The 19,716-nt window shown below is 39.5% G+C and overlaps 1 long non-coding RNA gene across 3 annotated transcripts in view; it reads left to right on the top strand.

The window, feature by feature from the left end:
• The window catches only part of LOC138736973 (uncharacterized), an 87,192-nt gene that overhangs the window by 33,158 nt on the left and 34,318 nt on the right, over positions 1-19,716 (top strand). Inside the window, exon 3 of one of the 3 annotated variants that reach the window (XR_011340691.1) lies at positions 19,038-19,288. The exons of 1 other annotated variant lie outside the window; for it this stretch is intronic. This is a non-coding gene — a long non-coding RNA (uncharacterized lncRNA). Of the gene's footprint in view, positions 1-633; positions 914-19,037; positions 19,289-19,716 lie in introns of those variants that run through there. One more of the 3 variants, XR_011340690.1, reaches the window with a different exon arrangement.

Raw genomic sequence — 19,716 nt, forward strand, 5'->3', positions numbered from 1 at the left:
GGTTAAACTCTTTCCAGAAGAAGCATTAACAAATGAGAAATAAAATATTCAATAAATAATATTTCTCTATAGCCTTTAAGCTCCTTTTAAATGTATTTTTTTCCACAAGCCAACAAGTCAAAAAAATTACAAATTGCTTCAATGACAAACAGGTTTGTCTTTTAAAATGATGAACATATAATCTGCCTCCCACCGGTCTTGAAAGGTCCTGTTTTCTGTTTTTCGTTTGGCCATTTTTCGTAAGGGGTTTATTACATGTGAGTTAGGCAATAGGTTGCAGATGCTAATTAAAGTAAACAGAGGAGGTGGGGGCAATTAGCAGGCTGACAGGCTGGCGCCAACACACTTGCAAAGCATTCTGGGATTTGTATTATTAGCTGTGCATGCGCTATACTGGCGCGGCGGCCAGCGGGCCAGCTCTAATACATATTTGATGTGATCTTGCAGGCCAAATATAATTATATCACGGGCCAAATTTGGCCCGCGGGCCTGAGTTTGACATGTGTGATCTAGAGAGATGGTTATACTTGGATTCAACTTTGATTTTGCCACATGTATTATATTAAATAGACTATTTGAAGAATGTCATCCTTTAACAAATTCCACCTGATCTGTATGTATTAATTTTGGTAGATATTGTCCCGGTATAGCAGGCCAAGTGACCGCGTGGGTGGATGGGCCAAATCGCCGCAACATTTGGCTATCCCAAGATGGCGAGGGCCCTCTTTCACTACCAAGAAGCAGCCCACGGTTGACGCTACATGTGAGCTAAGGCAACACCCCACTTCCAAGTGGTGCACTGTCGGCGGAGGAGTGACGCAGTGATGCACTGATGTCATTTCTGGAAGCCAGCGCATATGTCACCAAAAGTGGGCATCCCCACAGGGCAATGTGGTGAATTCAAATAATACAGTCAGTTTTTTGGTTTACCCTCGTATTGTGTGGACATCTCTTCATTTCGTAGCACTGCTTCAGGAGTCGCTACTCCAGACTATTAGCTAATGCCTTTGCCAATATTTTATAATCATCATTGAGGATATATGATGAAGTTTTTAATGGGTCTTTACCTTTCTTTATTAGCACTGTAATTATTGCAGTTGAGAAAAATTCCAGGAGGGTCTGGATTTCCACCATTCGGCCCAATATATCCATCATAAGAGGTATCAATAAATCTTTAAATTGTCTGTAGAACTTGGGAGGAAACCCATTCTCCACTGGAGATTCATTAGCTTGAAAAGAACCCAAGGTTTTCTTGATTTCTTTTGTGAAAGAGGCATCTAAATCAATTTTTTCTCTGTCTTCTAATTTTGGAAGTTAAACATTTGTTAAAAATTCATCCATCTCATTTTCATCTCCTAATAATTCATATATTTATAGTTTCATATATTGTCTTAAAATATTATTTATTTCTTTTTGATTAATATGTTATAATATTGGCCTCTGTTTTTATTGCATTTATCATTCTAGATTACTTCTCTGCCTTTAACATAAACATTTATGCATCCATTTTCCTAATTCATAATTTTTTGTCTGGTTTTTAATTTTTTTTCTGTTCTATACATTTGTAATGTTATATTTCAATTTTTAATTCTCTAACAGTTTACATTTTTCTTGTGACCCTATTCTCTGATAATCTTCTATTTTTGTCATATCTTTTTCTAGACCAGTGGTTCTTAACCTTTCCTTCCCACTCACATAGCACCTTAAGCAATCCCTTACTAATCACAGAGCACCGAATGCATAGGGATTTCTTAAAGTGATACATGAATGGAAAGAAAAAGGTTGAGAACAACTGCTCAGGACTATCCAGCTCTGTATCATATTCTCACTTAAGGTTTTTTCTATAAGAAATAATTTGTCCTCTTTTTAAGCCTTAAGCGAATCCCATATTAAAAAACTATTATCAGTAGAAGAAAGGTTAGTTTCACAGAATAGTTCTATATGTCTCTTAATAAACTCACACAAGTCCTTCCTTTTCAGTGTGACATTGAGACAACATCTATACACACTTCCTTGATTTTCCATTATTGCAATAATTAAAGTTAATGGTGAGTGATCAGATATAAGTTTCAGCAAATATTTTGTTTTTATTACACTACTTTTTAACTGCGCAGACATTAAAAACAATTCAATCCTTGTTTGTGAATCATGTACCCTTGAGTGGAATGAATAGTTTCTATGGGGCTAAGCTACCTCCATATAGCAATCAAATTTAAATCCTTCATAAATAATAGTGTTGTTTTTGCAGCTTTTGCCCGTGTTACTGTTCTGGCTGATTTATCCAGTATTGGATCAAGACAGAAATTGAAGTCTCCTCCGACCAGTATATTTTGTCTTCCCTCTGCTGTTTTTAAAAAGATATCTTTCATAAAGGCTTCATCGTCATAATTTGGTGCATAAATGTTCATAAACGTCCATGATTCTGCATAAATTTTACAATGTGCCATTACAAATCTTCCAGCTTGGTCATTTAGTGTCTCTTCTATATTATTGGTATATTTTTGTTAATTAGAATTGCTACTCCTTCCTTTTGAGCCAAATATAGATGATATTACTTGTTCCACCCACCCATCATCTTTTTAATTTAGCATGTTCTGATTTGATAAGATTTGTTTCTTGTGGAAAGACAATATCTGCCTTTATTTTTTTTTAGGTGTGCCAAGGCTCTTCCTTTTCACCAATCTATTTATCCCATTGACATTAAGACTAATAAATTTTAACATTCTGTCCATATTGAATTTTTAAACAAATATTGTTTAACAATAAAACCTTTTCAATTGTTTAAGTAATACTGTGATCTTTCCTCTTTTAAAAAAAACACATACAATATCCTTGTCCTGGCGGTGACATAAACAGGAAACACCGAAAACCTGTGAGAAAAGTTCACAGAATCTCTCAAGGAAGAAGAACACCTCCCTTTAGCGTCATCTTTTATAGATACTCCTCTCCAGGTGCCATTCTCCCCCTTAGAACAGAGTCTCCACCTTGCTACTACTTTCCCAAGTTTACTCTCTTCTGAGCTCTCTGTGAACAGTTCAATAAAATTTACTTTTCAACAATAAATGCAAGACAGTTTTTTTAAAAATACAACTTTTACCATTGTAAACAACCTCACAGGATGCCTTCCAGCTTTTTGTTTGAAAATTTTATTTATTGTATCAATACAAAAAAATTAATAATATAGCATTAATTAGTCATGCATAATGATACAATAAAAAAGACTAAATTTTTTCTCCCCAAACCCCCTCCCTCCCAAAAGAAAGAAAAAAAGAAAAGAAAGAAAAGGAAATAACACCTATTGCTACATATAGAATATTGTTAACATATCCACATTCATTGATTGTTATTATAGTCGCTGATTGAGAGGAATGGGTAAGGTAGAAGAGGAAATTTATTCATAAAATCCATATATGGTTTCCAAATATTATAAAAATTTTCAACTCGATTCCTTAAATGTAATTTTTTCCAAAGGTACACAATTTTACATCCTTTTCATATATATTCCCAAGTAAAAATATTCTTGGATCCTTTTGCATCTTTATCTTCATAATTTGTCCTAGTAAAACACTCAAATCATTCCAAAACCTTTCCACTTTTTCACACCAAACTGCATGTAAAAAGCTCCCTATTTCTTTTGTACATTGAAAACACTTAATAGAATAATTAGAATTAAATCCATTTAATTTTTGTGGAGTGTAATATAATTTATGGAGAAAATTATATTGGACCATTTGGTATCTAGCATTAACTGTATTCGTAACACTTTCTTGACACAGTTTTGACCACATTTCCTCTTGAATTTTTATGTTTAAATCTTTCTCCCATTGCATTTTTGATTTGTATAAATCTTTTTTTCCTCGTAGTTTCTTGTAATTTTATACACGTATTAGTAATAAATTTCTCGACCATAAATGTACCTGTTATATCTTCAAATTGACTTTGTTTTGGAAGCCTCAAATCAGTTCCCAATTTCTTTTTTAAATACAATTTTAACTGATAGTATGCAAAGATTGTATTAGCCTATTTGCAAATGATGTTAACAAGACCAGAAATATCATTAAATAAATTGAATAAGAGATTAAAAGAGTATTGATTAGTATCAGGTTATAAAGTTAACATTGATAAAAGTGAAGTTATGTCTATAAGGATTATCCTCAGTGTAAAAGATTGATAAAATGTAAGTGGCAAAATTATGCAATCAAATATTTAGGAATAAACATTAATAGAAATATAAAGAATTTGTTTAAATTGAATTATTCACCAATATTAAAAAGATGGAAGAAGATTTGAGAAGATGGAAAGATTTACCAATAACGCTAATAGGATGAATGAATTGAATTAAAATGAATATTTTTTCGAAGTTTAAATGAAATGATACGAGAATTTATTTAGAAAGGTAAGATGTCAAGAGTTGGTCGAGAAAAATTAACATGGAAATTTGATCAGGGTGGACTAAGATTACCAAATTATTTTAAAGCAGCTCAATTGAGATTCTTGTTCTTCTGTTATAAAAGGGGTGGAAATGAATAACATTGGAGAATCTATCCCGGAACAAATTTTATATAAATTGAATAGTGAGTTCCACCTCCTTCTTAGTCTTGAAAATCGGCAGTTACCTTCTTCTACGTCGACCCACAGAGTCATAGGGTATATCATGGAATATTTCAAGTTTTTGGAATGCAATTGTCTTTTAACATCACAAAACTCCTTCCCTTCCTTAATCAAAGTCGGACTAAAATCGTGTAAAAATAGCACTTTTTCATGGTCAGTCTTGGGTGTGCCATTATTTTACTTAGAGTATTCATACGCTACTTCCAGAATGGTCTCCTGTTAGTAGTAACTCAAAAGTCTGAGCAGAACCAGTCGTGGTCACTGATCACTGGGTCACTTGGATCCAAGAGTCCGGTGAGGCCTTTCAATATGCAGTTTTTCTGAATTTGTCTTCTCCCAGAATTTGCAGGATTCATGTTTCAAAAAGGTCTCCTGATCACTTCCCTCGATTCCTTCTTTCAATCCAATAATTCGGACATTATTTTGTCTTCTAAAATTCTCCATGTGGTCGATCTTGGCCATCAGAGTTTGTCTGTCTGACTCCCATTTCTTCACATCTTTCTCCAAAGATTTTAGCTTATCTTGTGTTTTTACCAAGTCTACTTCTGTTTGGGTCATTCTTTTCATCAAGTCTTCAATGATTTCTTTAATTTCAGTGATCCTTTCAATCATGTCTCTCATTACATTTTCAACACCAACAAATCGGTTGCTCAAGTTTTCCATTTTCTCCAGGATAATATTTAGTTCTTGTCCCAGGTCCCTAGCTCTGCCGGGGTCCGCCGGTCCCGAGGCCAGTCTTGCACTGCTGCATTTCAGGCTTTTGCTCAATGTTCCTGGCTGAGTAGAAACATCTTGGCTGCTTTGGTTTCTTAGTTCTTATTTTTCCATTTTTTTAATGAAAAATTCTTAATTTTAAGATTTTAACTGTCTTTTTGATACTCTTCATGGAGAGCTTGATCAAAACACGTCTAAGTCCTTTGCATGGCCATGCCCCCTCGAATCTTGAGACCACCTGATATCCCTGCCAGTGAAGAATGGGCAGTTGACCACCAGGTTGTAGATCCTAAAGTCTATAGGGATGAAAGTTTAACCCTTGCCCATAGCACACCCTCATAATCTACGTATAAGATTATGAAAAATTTTATTGGCCTAGTTTAAGAAAAAAATGTTGCAACATTTTTCCGAACATGTCACATTTGTCAGTTTGTAGGTAAACCTAATCAGGTTCTCCCAGTGGTTCCGTTGCAACCCATTCCTGTGTTTAACGAACCCTTTGCTAAAGTTATTGTGGATTGTATTGGCCCATTGCCAAAGACAAAAGCTGGGAATCAATATTTGTTAATATCATGTGAACAGCCTCCAGATTTCCAGAAGCAATACCACTTAGAAATATTAAAGCTAAAGCTGTGTTGGTTTGCCTAAAGAGATTCAATCAGACCGGGGAAGTAATTTCATGTCAGGTCTTTTCAGAAAATAGTTTATAAATTGGGAGCTAACCAAATCACGTCATCTGCATAACATCCAGATTCTCCAGAGGCCTTGGAGATGTTCCATTTGACCTTCAAAAACATGATGAGGACCTATTGTTTTGAGAATGAGAAGGACTGGGATGAGGGTATCCATTTGCTTTTGTTTGCAGTGAGAGATTCTATACAAGAATTATTAGGCTTTAGGCCTTTTACGCTGATGTTTGGACACCAAGTTAGAGGACCTTTTATGTTGTTGAAGGAACAATGGGTTTATGAAGAAGTTGAATTTTTTAGATTGTGTTTCAAAGTTTAAAGATCATTTGCAGAAAGTCTGTAAATTAGCTCAAGAGAATTTGAAAACTGCTTAAGGCAAAATGAAGGTCTGGTATGATAAAAAGGCTAGGGTGAGAACTTTTAAATCAGGGGTGTAGTGCGCGTCAAAAGAACCAAAGACGTTGATCCAAACCAAGGCTTTTATTAACTAAAAGACTGGAGCATATCACAAGTAGGTCAATCAGTCCAGAATGACCTGGTCTGGCTAGGAGCAATCCTTTAAGACCTGCCAGTAGGTGTGGCTACACTTTCAGCCAATCACAGTCATCCTACACTACCATCTGTACATATGTACATTGGTGATAGAATCTGTATTCACCCCTTCTTTGAGAACTGACCCCAGGGTGGATGGAGGTTAGGGGCTGTACCAGTCAGGGGGCCTGACCACCCAGCGTGACCGCCGTGGCGCCGGGATTGGGGTCGCCGGAGTCATGTCACCAGCAGGCCCATAGGGTGCGACCATTGCTTCACTCAATTCCCCAGTGGCGTTGTCGACAGTCTGGCCTGAGCTGGTGGGGTGGTCCTGGTCCCTCTGTTCAAGCACATGACCTGGGGGAGAAGGAATAGGGGGAGGTTGGGTTAAAGGCACTGCTATGCCTGATCCGGCTTGGGGTAGGACCCTTACCGAGACTGTGTCCTCCCGTCTGTCTGTGTACTCAATGTAGGCATAATGTGGGTTCGCATGGAACAGAGTCACTCGGTCAACTAAGGGGTCATTCTTAGAGTACCGGATGTGGCGTCGTAAAAGGACTGGACCGGGAACCGTGAGCCATGCCGGTATGGTTGTACCTGTCTTGGATTTCTTCAGGAAAGAGAACATCCTTTCATGGGGGGTGGCATTGGTCGCGGTGCATAGGAGGGAGTGGATGGAGTGTAGGGCACTAATGAGCACATTCTGCCAGCGAGAGGTGGACCAGAGGGCAAGCGTAACCGCTTTCCAGACAGTGGCATTCTCTCTTTTGACTTGCCATTACCACGTGGGTTATAGCTGGTGGAGGTACTTGAGGCAATACCACGCTCCAGAAGGTACTGCCACAGCTTTGCGCTCATAAATGAGGACGTCCTGTGTAATGGAAGATTTAAACCGTGTTTTTTACTTTTGCAGCCTTTGCTTCTGCAAGGCTGAGAACCTGCTTGTTTTTTAGAATCAGCAGACATAAGGTAAATTCCACCAAGGGGCCAGAGATGCAGTTATCTGACGTAAGGACATCTGTGTACCAAGAACATTTAATCTTCCTGCTTGTTTTGGTCACAGACTGTCAGAGGCCTAGCCTTGATGCAAAATAAACCATTGTATTCAAAGTGATAAGCTGAAAATTATGTTATTCGATAAAAGCCTAGCATGCTAGCTTGCTCACTTATCTTTCTTGCTGTGCTGGGAATAGGTGCTTGGGTAAGCAGTTTTTGGGTAATATAAGCCATGGTCCCACTGCTGAAGTTGGAGACTCTCCGAGAGGTGGCAACATCTCTCAGCAAGAAGAAGAACTTTTAGGGTCCAGCCAATGTCCTGGTCGGGGGAGGTGGAGAAGCTGCTACTGGCGCCCTGACAACCTACTACAAGTGTGCAGTCGTTGCCTCGCTTCGGCAGTTGGGACCAGTCCAGGCATTGATAAGTATAGTTGGGAAGGGCTAGCATATTGTAGTTTGAAATCAGCTTTTGAATTTGTAATAAACATTGGTATGAACTGAACTGCTCTCGGTCTGTGTGTCTATTTTCTTTCGGTAACTCAAACACTATGACCAATCTAAAACGAACAAAATGAGAGGTACAAGTTTACTCAAGACACCCTGTCACTGTGGATGTAACTGGGGTACCTGAAGATGGCGAAGATGCTGTGCAGGGCCTCTATAACTGAGGAGGCAGTCTTGTCCAAGCAGGGCACAGCGAACAGGAAGCGGGAGTACTCGTCAATGGCCGTAAGGATGTAGGTGTTACGGTTGGTCGACAGCAGGGGCCCCTTAAAGTCTACGCTGAAGCGCTCAAAGGGGCAGGTGGCTTTGATGATGTGGGTGTTCTCCGGAGGGAATTGGGGCTTGCACTCAGCGCACACTGGGCAGGCTCGGGTCATGGAGTGAATCTCCTCAACCATGTAGGGCAGGTTGCGAACTTTGACAAAGTGCGTGAACCTAGTAACCCCTGGATGACAGAGCTCCTCGTGGAGTTTCTGCAGCCTGTCCAGTTGTATGTTGGTACGTCCCCCTGGAGAGCATATCTGACGGGTCGTTGAGTTTACCTGGCTGATACAGTATGTCATAATTAAAGCTGGAGAGCTCGATTCTCCACCTGGCGATTTTGTCATTCTTGATCTTACCTCGCTGGGCATTGCTAAACATGAAGGAGACCGCGCATTGGCGCATTGCCAGTGAGGTAGTGTCTCCAACAACGTACTGCTTCAACTATGGCCTGGGCCTCCTTCTTGACAGACGAGTGTCGGCTCTCAGGACACTGGAGGGTTCTGGAGAAGAAGGCTACCGGCTGGCCGGCCTGGTTCAAAGTGGTTGCTAGTGCAAAGTCAGATGTCTTGGAATGCTTTCGACTTGGAACGGAATGGACTCATCGATGGTGTGCAGTGTTGCAGCAGTGATGTCCGATTTGATGCGGTCGAAGGCCACTCTGGCTTCAGTTAATAGGGGGAAGGAGGTGGTCTTGATGAGTGGCCGTGCCTTGTCGGCATAGTGTGGAACCCATTGGGAATAGTAAGAGAAAAAACCCAGGCAGTGTCTGAGTGCCTTCTGGGTGTGGGGGGGGGTGGGGGAAAGTCCATGAGGGGATGCATATGGTCAGGGTCCGGCATGACCTCCCCGTTCTCCACCACACAACCCAGAATTGCGAGCCAAGTGGTCCGGAAAACACACTTGTCGAAATTGTAGGTAAAAATTTCTCATGGTTGGCATCATGATCCTCCGTGTCATGGCCGCAGACGTCATTGCAGCGAGGGTGGATTGTACCGTCCGCGCTCGGTGTCTGCCCCGTGATGTCAGGCGCTGCCATGCGGTGGAGTCCTCATTCTCATTAGACGAGAGCTCTGAGGAAGAAGTGTTTGAAATGGAGAGTGGCGATTTGGCTTCACACGAGGCACTGTGTTTGACGGTGGCCATTTTGGAGTGAGAGACTACAGCAAAGTGGCCGTTTTTAAGGCACTTCTGGCACCTGGCTTTTCTCGCCGGGCACTGTGACCTCCTGTGCTTGTTCCTCCCACAGAAATAACACTTTGGGGTTGCATCAGGCAGTGTAGCGGCAATAGTAGGGTAGAGGGAGGGCATCCTACTCATATCAAAGTGTGGGGTCCAGCCCCGAGAGTACATGTCCATACTTAAGACTGCCGTCTCCATCGTCTCTGTGATCCAGATCACGTCCTCTAGGTTTTCTCCCCCATGCTCTAGCAGGCGCTGCCTCACCTCATTCGATCGAACCCCGGCCACATAGGCATCCCGAACGAGATCGTCTGTGGTCTCCGCAGCAGTTCTGTCTGTGCAGGCACAGTCCCTGCCCATTGCCCTTAGTGTCTGAATATAAGCTTTACAGGACTCACCAGGGTGTTGTCTCCTTGTAACAAGTTTGTACCGAGCATAGACCATATTCACCGGTCACTCGTAGAGCCCTTTCAGCACCTTCATGGCTGCAGCATAAGTAGTCGCGTCCTGGACGCTCTGGTAGACACTTGGGGACACCATAGTCATCAATATTAGTAGTCGATGGTTGTCCTCTATCACGGCAGGATTAGAGAGCTGTAAGTATGTTTCGAAGCATCTCACCCCAGTGCTTAAAGTCATTCGAGGGTCGACGTCAAGACGTTTCAACCGTAGCATTCGCTCCATCTCTTTTAGTTAATAAAATTGTAGTGCACGTCGAAAGAACCAAAGACTTGTTGATCCAAACCAAGGCTTTTATTAACTAAAAGTCCGCGAAGCCAAGCCAAAGAAAGAAAAAAGAATCACAAGTAAGTCGACCAGTCCAGAATGACCTAGTCTGGCTAGGAGCAATCCTTTAAGACCTGCCAGTAGGTGTGGCTACACTCTCAGCCAATCACAGTCATCCTACACTACCATCTGTACATATGTACATATACACATTGGTGATAGAATCGGTACTATCACAAGGAATAGTGCAAATCTTTTTCCCAACAAATTCCAATCTCGGATATATTTTCAGTCGTATATGAGATAGATTCAAAGGTGAATGAAGTTAGTTATGTAGTTAGAAAACCTGACTGGAGACTTGACTTTTAGCAAGGAACAGTTTTCATCAGTGGTATTACTTGTTGATAGAATTTAGGAGTCTACGGACCATGAGGCAGTACAAGCTGACTCTTGTGAGGGTCAATTCAAACAAAACTTTATCCCAATTTATTTATCTAAATTGTTTGTTTTGCAGAATTTGGATGCTAAGTTAGCTCATCTTCTGCCCCAGGAAAATTTAGGAACATGTTTCCAGACGTGCCTAAGAGAACCCCAATAACTTTTTATGATGTTGATGTTGGAGGTGAAAATCCTATTTAAAAAATCCATATCAAATGAATGTTGAAAAGTGAAGACTGGTAGATTAAGAGATTGAATATCTGTGAAAGAATGATATTATTAAATATTCTACCTCAAATTGGAGTTCGCCTTGTGTCCTGGTTCCTAAACCAGATAGCACGGTTAGATTTTGCACTGATTCTAGAAATATTAATGCAATAACAAAGACAGATGCTTATCCTTTCCCTGGGGTGGATGATTGTGTGGACAAGATTGGAAAGACTAAGTTTCTTACAAAGATGGACTTACTGCTGTGTTCACTTAACGGAGAGAGGGAGGGAAATTTCTGCATTTTTGACCTCATCAGGGTTATATGAATACAATGTTTTACCATTTGAAATGAAAAATGCTGCAAGGACATTCGAAAGAATGATTAATTATGAGATTCAAGGTTCAGAGCATATGAAAGCTTATATTGATGATTTGGTTATGGAGAATGAAACCTGTGAACTACATATCTATGAATTTTATAAATTGTTTGACAAACTTTCAAAAGCAAGCCTAACTATTAATTTGGCTAAAAATGAATTTGGCCATGCTACTGTGATTTATCTTGGTTATGTTGTTAGTCAAGGCAAGTTGCCGCCTGTTAAGGTGTTAAGTTCAGACGATTTCTGAGTTTCCCATTCTCACAAGTAAGAGAGCTGTTCGGAGGTTTTTTGTAAGGTAGGGTATTATTGACTTTGAGAAGCCATTTTCTTTAGCAGTAGATGCTCGTAATGAAGCTGCATGCACAGCATTGTTACAAAACAATGGTTGTGATGATATTGAACATTCCATGATTTACTTATCCAAGAAATTCAATGAACATCAAAAGAGTTATTCTACAATAGAGAAAGAATCCTTTAGTGTTTGTGAGAAAAATGAAAAAAAAATAGATGATTCTTAAACTGGAGTCTAAGTCTGCAGGAATATGATTTTAATGATAATGAATATTAGAGGCAAGGATAATGTAATTGCTGATTGCCTTTCAAGATGTTAAGTTTGCAGTGTTTCGCAGCAAAATGAAACTTATTATTTTTGTATATGTGGCTGAAAAATGTATTTCTCTGAAACAATAGTTAATGTATTATTTCAAACATTGTAAGTTGCAGTTAAAATTTTGCTCTTACAGAGCAAAATGTTCTTTGTTGGGGGGAGACATTATGAGGTCCTGTTTCATTTAGAGTGAATATTGCTTTAGGACCAAGTATAGGCTGAAACCATTCACAGCAGTGGAGAGACTAGGTGGTAACAGCTAGTATAAGCTGTACCCAAATTCACTACTTTGGAGAGGAGAAAGATCAATTGTATACAAGTGGTGAGAGAGTCATGTGTGTGGAACACTGAAGGAACAGCATATCGGCCATCTCATCGAATACGGAGCAGGAATGACTCTGTGTGAGAATGGGCAATTTGGCTGATTTTCCCTGTCGGGGAAATTATTGAACCCCACCGTGACCAAATTAAAGGTTCACTTTGATTGACCCGTACCTGGATTTTGGAAGCATCATGGAAGTCTTGTGTTTCGTTTCCTCTACGCAAGGAAAAAGGAAGTTGTGATAACTGTTCATATGAAAGGATATTTCTCTGGTGGAAACTTGATAAGGATTAGTGAGTTTTCGGCAGTCCGATCACTCATTGTCTCCCACCTCCTTCGTGATTACTTCTGTGCATCAGTTAAAAGTCTGTGTTTCGACAATGGATTTGTAAGACTGACTTTGGAAAGACTTTCCAGAATTGTGCCTAAGCTGCAATGGTTTGGGTATCTCTCTCTCTCTCTCTCTCTCTCTCTCTCTCTCTCTCTCTCTCTCTCTCTCTCTCTCTCTCTCTCTCTCTCTCTCTCTCTCACACACACACACGTAAATTCTCACATAGTTAGGTTTGATTGGACTAATGCATTATATTATTAGTAGTTATTAATAAATAGTATTTTTTTAATAAAATATATATAACACTGCCATGGTGAATTTCCATTGCTGCTGGTCTGTGACGCAATACTGCTAATTTCCGAAGTAGCACAACATTGCTCTGGATCTTAGGGCTTGTAAGTTAATTTAAATTTAGACATACAACATGCCAAAAGACCATTTTGGCCCACGAGTCTGTGCAGCCCGATTTACACCCAATTAACCTACACCCACCCCCCCCCCCCATATGTTTTGAACAGTGGGAGAAAACTGGAGCCCCTGGGGAAAACCCATGCAGACATGGGGAGAATGTACAAGCTCCTTACAGACAGCACAGGGTTTTAACCCTGGTCCCTATCACTGGTGCTGTGAATATGTTGCACTAACCACCATGCCAACCGTATGTATTAAACTGTAAGAGGATAGCCTTTTGATAAATTATTGTACTAGCCATTCCTATTAATTGAAAGCTAACTACCTTTAAAAAAAAGCACATTTGTTGGTTGTTGTATCTCTGTTATTACCTGTTAAGTAGCAGCTCCAAAGTTTCAACAGGCATCACATCGATGAAGTAACATTAACAAGTATTTTGTCAAAAAAAATGAAATGTCACTGTGTATATTCAATGAAGAACATTATATATATATTATTATTGACATGTTTCATAGTGCAATAAACAAAAAAATACAAAAACAATATTTTGTCCATGACAAACTGGAGCTGTTGTTCACCTTTGGTTGAGGGAGTAAAGAGTTAGCCTGATGGATTTGGTACCAGTCAAAGCTGCTTTAATCCATGCAATTATAGAGTACACTATCATAATACTAATATCCGCCTTGTAGGTGGTTGCAAAACTTAATTCCCATTGTCTTCAGTTTCACTTGCATCTTTAATGCCTCATTTGAGTTTAATTCTACTTTGAAAAATTTAAATATTTTTGCATTTTTTGAATTCTGTTCTTTTATTATATATTTAGACACAGCATGTTAATAGGATCTTCTGGCCTATGAGTCCATGCTGCCCATTTACACCCAATTAACCTACAACCCTCATACGATTTGAACCGTGGGAGGAAACCCACGCAATCACAGGGAGAGCATACAAATTCCTTACAGACAGAGCCAGATTCGAACCCCAGTTGATGGTGCTGTAACAGCATTATGCTAACCATGCCACCCATTCTTCTTGTTTGGACTGTGTCTGATATAATGTCTTTTTATTTCCTTTTGGAATCTCAACTAATCATTAGGGAATATATTACTGATGAGTTCATTAGGACCACAAACACAAGACTAAACATTCATTCCTCCACATTGGTACACAATAGCTAGAAGTGAATATCATATACAAAGATTTTAGCTACTTACAAAATATATTGACTTGTTCTGCTGTAATGTAATGTTCACATGTACAACCCTTGCTGGCAGAATGGATAACACTGCAAACACCTGGCTTTTGAAGAATGATTTTTAGTCATCTCATTCATTTAGAGGAAGGTATATATATTATTAGTATTACCAACTTTGATTCCAGGTCACTTCCAGAGATATGTTCCCAGCTGCCACCATGAGGTTTCACCATAAACTATTCTTTAGAGCACTGGTTACTAAGAGTAGAACATCACTATTTCCTCATATTCAAGGATGGCTTACCATTAGATGGCTCCAGGTAGGATCTAAATTTGGTTGCATAGCTCATCTTTTACCCAAACTTCACATTCCTTTTCAACAAAAAGTTGTTTCAGTGTCTTAAAGCTCACAGTGCAGCAGAGAACATATTGAGGAGAATGGAAGATTGGCTGGCTGATAGGAAACAGAGAGTAGACATTACTGTGTATTTTCTGGTTGGAAAAAATGTAATAAATGGTATGCCTCAAGGATCATTGCTGGGGCATCAGCATTTTACATAAATGACTTGGATGAAGGGATCAAACCTATAGTTGCAAAGTTTGACACAAAATGGGTAGGAAAGTAAATTTTGAAGAGGACATAAATATTGAAGAGCAAATTCGTGAGTATTTAGAGTCAGACTGGGCAACATTCAAGGACCTGGTGACGTATCTGAATGAATATGCCTTAATGGTTATTGATTTAATCAGAAAATGTGTAGATAAGTGTTCCCTCTAAACCTATCTGGGTGTATCCTGATCAGAAACAATTTATGAACTGTTGAAGATCAGTTCTGTGCTTTTTAGGTCAGGATTATATTTAGCTCAGAAAGCCAATGCAAAGAGACAATTCCAGACCAAGTTGGAATCGCAAACCCTCAATAGCTGTGGCAAAGCCTGAATGCTATTACATCCTCCAAGGCAAAATAAAGCAGTATCAACTGCAATACATCTCTTCTGGATAAGCTCAATGCCTTCTATGTTCACTTTGAAAGGGAAAACAAGAATCCACATGAGTCCCCACAGATCCAGGCATCTCTGTGCTCCCAGTGTTCTGAACAGAACCTTCAGGAGGGTAAATTTTTGAAAGCCGATCGGCCCAGACAGTGTACCTGGCTATGTCCTAAAAACTGTGTGAACCAACTGGGTGAATCACAACAGCCACGTTAAAAAGACATCCATTATTCTGGTACCTACAAAGATCACGGTAACATGTCTCAACATCTGCTGGCCCGTGATGAAGTCTTTTGATAGGTTGGTGTGGAGCAGATCACCTCCTATCTCAGCAAAGACTTGGAGCCATTTCAATTCATTTATCTTCGCACAGGTCAACAGCAGACACCACTTTGCTTGCCTTGCACTCTGCATTAAATCACCTGGACCACAGGAACACCTGCATCAGGCTGTTGTTTATTGATGGTAACTCTGTGTTCAACACCATCATACCAGCAAATCATGTGACCAAACTAAAGCATCTGGAACTCAGTTGACTCTTCAGCAACTGGATTAGTGTGAATTGGCAATATCACCTCTTTCATGTTGCCATCAACACAAAGGATGTATGCTTAAACCCACCCCCCCCCCTCCACACCACCCCACTCTACTCCCTGTACACTCATGACTGCGCAGCCAAATTCAGATCCAACTCAATCCATGAATTCACTAATGCAGCATTAGTGAATGGTAATACTAATAATTAGCCAAATAACTGGAAATGACGAGTCAATACAGAATGGAGATTGAGAATATGGTTGGGTGGTGCCAGAACAGTAATCTTTCTCTCAGGGTCACAAAGAACAAGGAGCTTATTATTGATTTTAAGAAGTTGAGGCTAACTGACCACCCACATCCATAATGATGGGATAGAGGTGAAAGAGTTTATACCTTCAAGTTCCTGGTAGACCATAGTCCATATTTCAGAAGATGTCTCCTGGTGCCTTCACATGAAGGCAACTGTGAAGAAGATACACCAATGACTATTTTCTAAGGTGTCTGAAGAGATTTAGTCTGTCATTGAGTATGCTATCGAACTTCTACAGGTGGTGCACTTGGAAAGTTTGCCTCACTGACTGGTTTGGACATTCAAATGTCGAAGAATGCAGAAGGCTATAGAAGTTAGCAAACATGGCAAAGTCCAGCACAAGCTCTGACCTCCCATCCACTGAAGACATCAAAGTGGCGGGCTGCCTCAAGAAAGCAGCTGGCATGGAGAGGAGTCACGTGATGGAGTAGTGGCCGGACGGTGAACTCCAGCCCTCTCCAGAAAAGTCGGGAAAAACAAGAGAAAACACAAAGGCACAGAAATAAAAGTTACAGAAAAGTGAGTATAAAGGTGGAAAGAAGATGGCGACAAAAAAAGAAAAGTCGAAAGCAACGGTAAGAAGAGAGGAAGAGAAGACAAAGGAGGAAAAAGGTGAAGGCCTTACCTGTCCGAAGAGGCCCGCTGCGGAGAGAGAAACCCGCTCCCTCAGGTCGGTAAATAATGGACTACAAAAATGGCTCGCAGAGCCGAGCAAAAGTGCGCAACCGCGCATGCGCGACTCCTCGCGCATGCGCGATGCGAATGAAAAAAAACACACCGACGGGAGGGGGGACCAGCTGGGGAGTCGATCTCCACAGCCGGCAACGACAGCTGCAGAACACCTGCAGCAAGAAGAGACCACAGAAGACAATAGAAACAAGAAAGAAGAGGAGGAAAGGGCAACAAAGAAACAACAGATGGTCAACCCAGAGGAAGAAGAAGAGGAAGAGTATGGTGAAATAGAAGAAGAAAAGATAGGCAAGGTAAAGGATATACTTGCTCTTATTAAAGGATACATGGAGTCATTTAAAGAATGGCAAACACAGGAATTTAAGGATTTAAGAAAAAGAATAAACAACACAGAAGAGAAAATAATTAAAATGGAGATGACCTTAACAGAAATGGGAAAAAAAATGGACAAGATGGAAGAGCGGGCAGTAGCAGCAGAAATGGAGGTAGAAGACTTAAAAAAGAAATTGGAGAAATCTAATAAAAAAACTAAAGAGACACAAGAACTACTAGCTCAAAAAATAGATACAATGGAAAACCATAACAGAAGAAATAACATAAAGATAGTGGGCCTTAAGGAAGATGAAGAAGGCAAGAATATGAGGGAGTTTATAAAAGAGTGGATCCCTAAGACCCTAGGATGTCCAGAACTACAGCATGAAATGGAAATAGAAAGGGCACATAGAGTATTGGCCTCTAAACCACAACCACAACAAAAACCAAGATCTATTGTAGTAAAATTCCTAAGATATACTACAAGAGAAAAGGTACTGGAGAAGACAATGGAAAAAGTAAGAGAGGGCAACAAACCACTGGAGTATAAAGGGCAAAAAATCTTCATTTATCCAGATATAAGTTTTGAACTCCTAAAGAAGAGAAAAGAGTTCAATACAGCAAAGGCGATTTTATGGAAGAAAGGGTATAAATTTATACTAAAGCATCCAGCGGTATTGAAAATATTTATTCCAGGAGAACAAAACAGACTATTCTCGGATCCAGAAGAAGCACGAAAATTTGCAGAACAATTACAAAAATAGACTGAGGGAGGAAGACGGGTAATGAGAGTTAAAATGATCACGACTGATATGTATGTGGGTAAAGACAAAAATAGACTGAGGGATGAAGACGGGTAATGAGAGTAAAAATGATCACGATTGATATGTATGCAGGTAAAGAGGTATAAGAGTGAATAGAGATAATGAGCATACATGAATGTATCTGTAAGAGGAAAATATAGATAGTATAGACAAGAATTAATAAGGGAAGGTAATGGAATAGAGAGAATAAGGAGGGAATTAAAAGAGGGACCTTTGTGACATATGAAAAGTGAAATCTTTTCTGGGGGAGGCGGGGTGGGGGGAAATAGCGGTCACTGCAAAATCAGTTGACGCTTGCGAGTGGATTCGCAAATCCAAATGGAGAGGGGAGATGTGGTTGTCCGACAAGGGATAAAGGACAACTCAGGAGGTGAAGGGGAGATTGGGGATAAATAAGATAGAAATAGGAGAATAAGGAAAATGTTAGATGTTGTAGGAATGTTGTCTTATAAAGAGTTGAAAATAAGAAAACAGAAATGGAAAAGGAGGAAAGGTAATGATGGAAAAACGGAAAGAGAAGATAAACAAAATATAAAAGGGCTACGCTGAACTATATGTCTTTAAATATTAATGGAATACATAACCAAATTAAAAGGAAGAAACTACCAAATTTAAATGAATAAATGTATTCCATTAGAAAAAATAACATATTGGTTAAGAAATAATATTGAAATATTCGAACAAGTATAGGAGCCTTACATTAAATACAATAGCGAAAACCTACCGGGGACAAACATTACCTAAGTTGATGGAAGGAGAAGGAAAGAAAAGAATGGACTCAGTAGAATTTCTGGTGTAATTTTGTTGAATGACAACATTGTCTGACTGGCTTAATGCAACCTAGATTGTATACCTAAAATGGATGAGAGGGGGGGGGGTGGGGAGAAAAAGTCACTGTATATGTGTGAAAAAGAAATAGTGTATATCATGGCTAATGTGATTTATGGTGTGAAAAATAAAAAAATTTAAAAAAAAAAAAAAAAAAAGCAGCTGGCATCATAAAGGATCCCTATCACTGAACACAATCTCTTCTCACTGCTACCTTTGTGCAGAAGGTACAGAAGCCTGCAGACCAGAGCTTCTAGATTCAAAGACAGTTTTCTTTCCAACACTTATCAGACTCATGAATTTCCCCTTGGTACATTAATTGTGGACTTCTCCAGTGCCACAAAACAATTGTCTGCACTATTGCAAACTCCCTTCTTGCACCAGAATATGTGAATATTTATTATCTTTCTATCTTTTATATTTATTATCTTGAAGTGACCCACTTACCAGCAAGTGAACTGGATCCCAAAATGGTGGACATGCTATGGAAAATGTGGAGAATTGACCTGCATCCAACACCGGTTTTTATCTAGGCTAATTACATCACCAATGACATCACTTCCTGTCCATGTGACAGAAGCAGTGATGTATTTTACCCCAGCATGCAAGCCTAGAGGTGTCAGCCTTGCACTGGACTCCACAGTGGGTACATCAACTTCACCATGTATGCATCAACTTGACAACATGTATGTGGATGTTTATAGTAGCTTAGTATAGAATACTTTGCTACAATCTGTTTTTAATTCAAATTATATAATATTGTAGACTCGGGTGAGATTGTTAACCTTAAGAATTCTCTCCTGTTGAGAGTTGTAAGTGTTCACATTGAATGCATTCACTGGTGAGATTGAAGGCTGTTTGGATTTTCTTGATTGCAACATATTATCCTGATGGTAAAGAATAAAATTAAATAATGCTTCTGAGCAAGTGCTAGTGTTCATCTTAAACAATATTTCATTTTTGAAAGTTTTAAAATTACATATGGCAATTTGTGCATGACATAGATTTTGCACTCAAGATGAAGGCTTATGACTGCAATAAAGTCCTCTTATGACATCTTAAGTTCAACCTTCAATTAAAGTTAGCTTATATTCTTATATTCTGCAATGTGATC

The sequence above is a fragment of the Narcine bancroftii genome, chromosome 6 (genome assembly GCF_036971445.1).
Source record: "Narcine bancroftii isolate sNarBan1 chromosome 6, sNarBan1.hap1, whole genome shotgun sequence".
NCBI classification, from domain to species: domain Eukaryota; kingdom Metazoa; phylum Chordata; class Chondrichthyes; order Torpediniformes; family Narcinidae; genus Narcine; species Narcine bancroftii.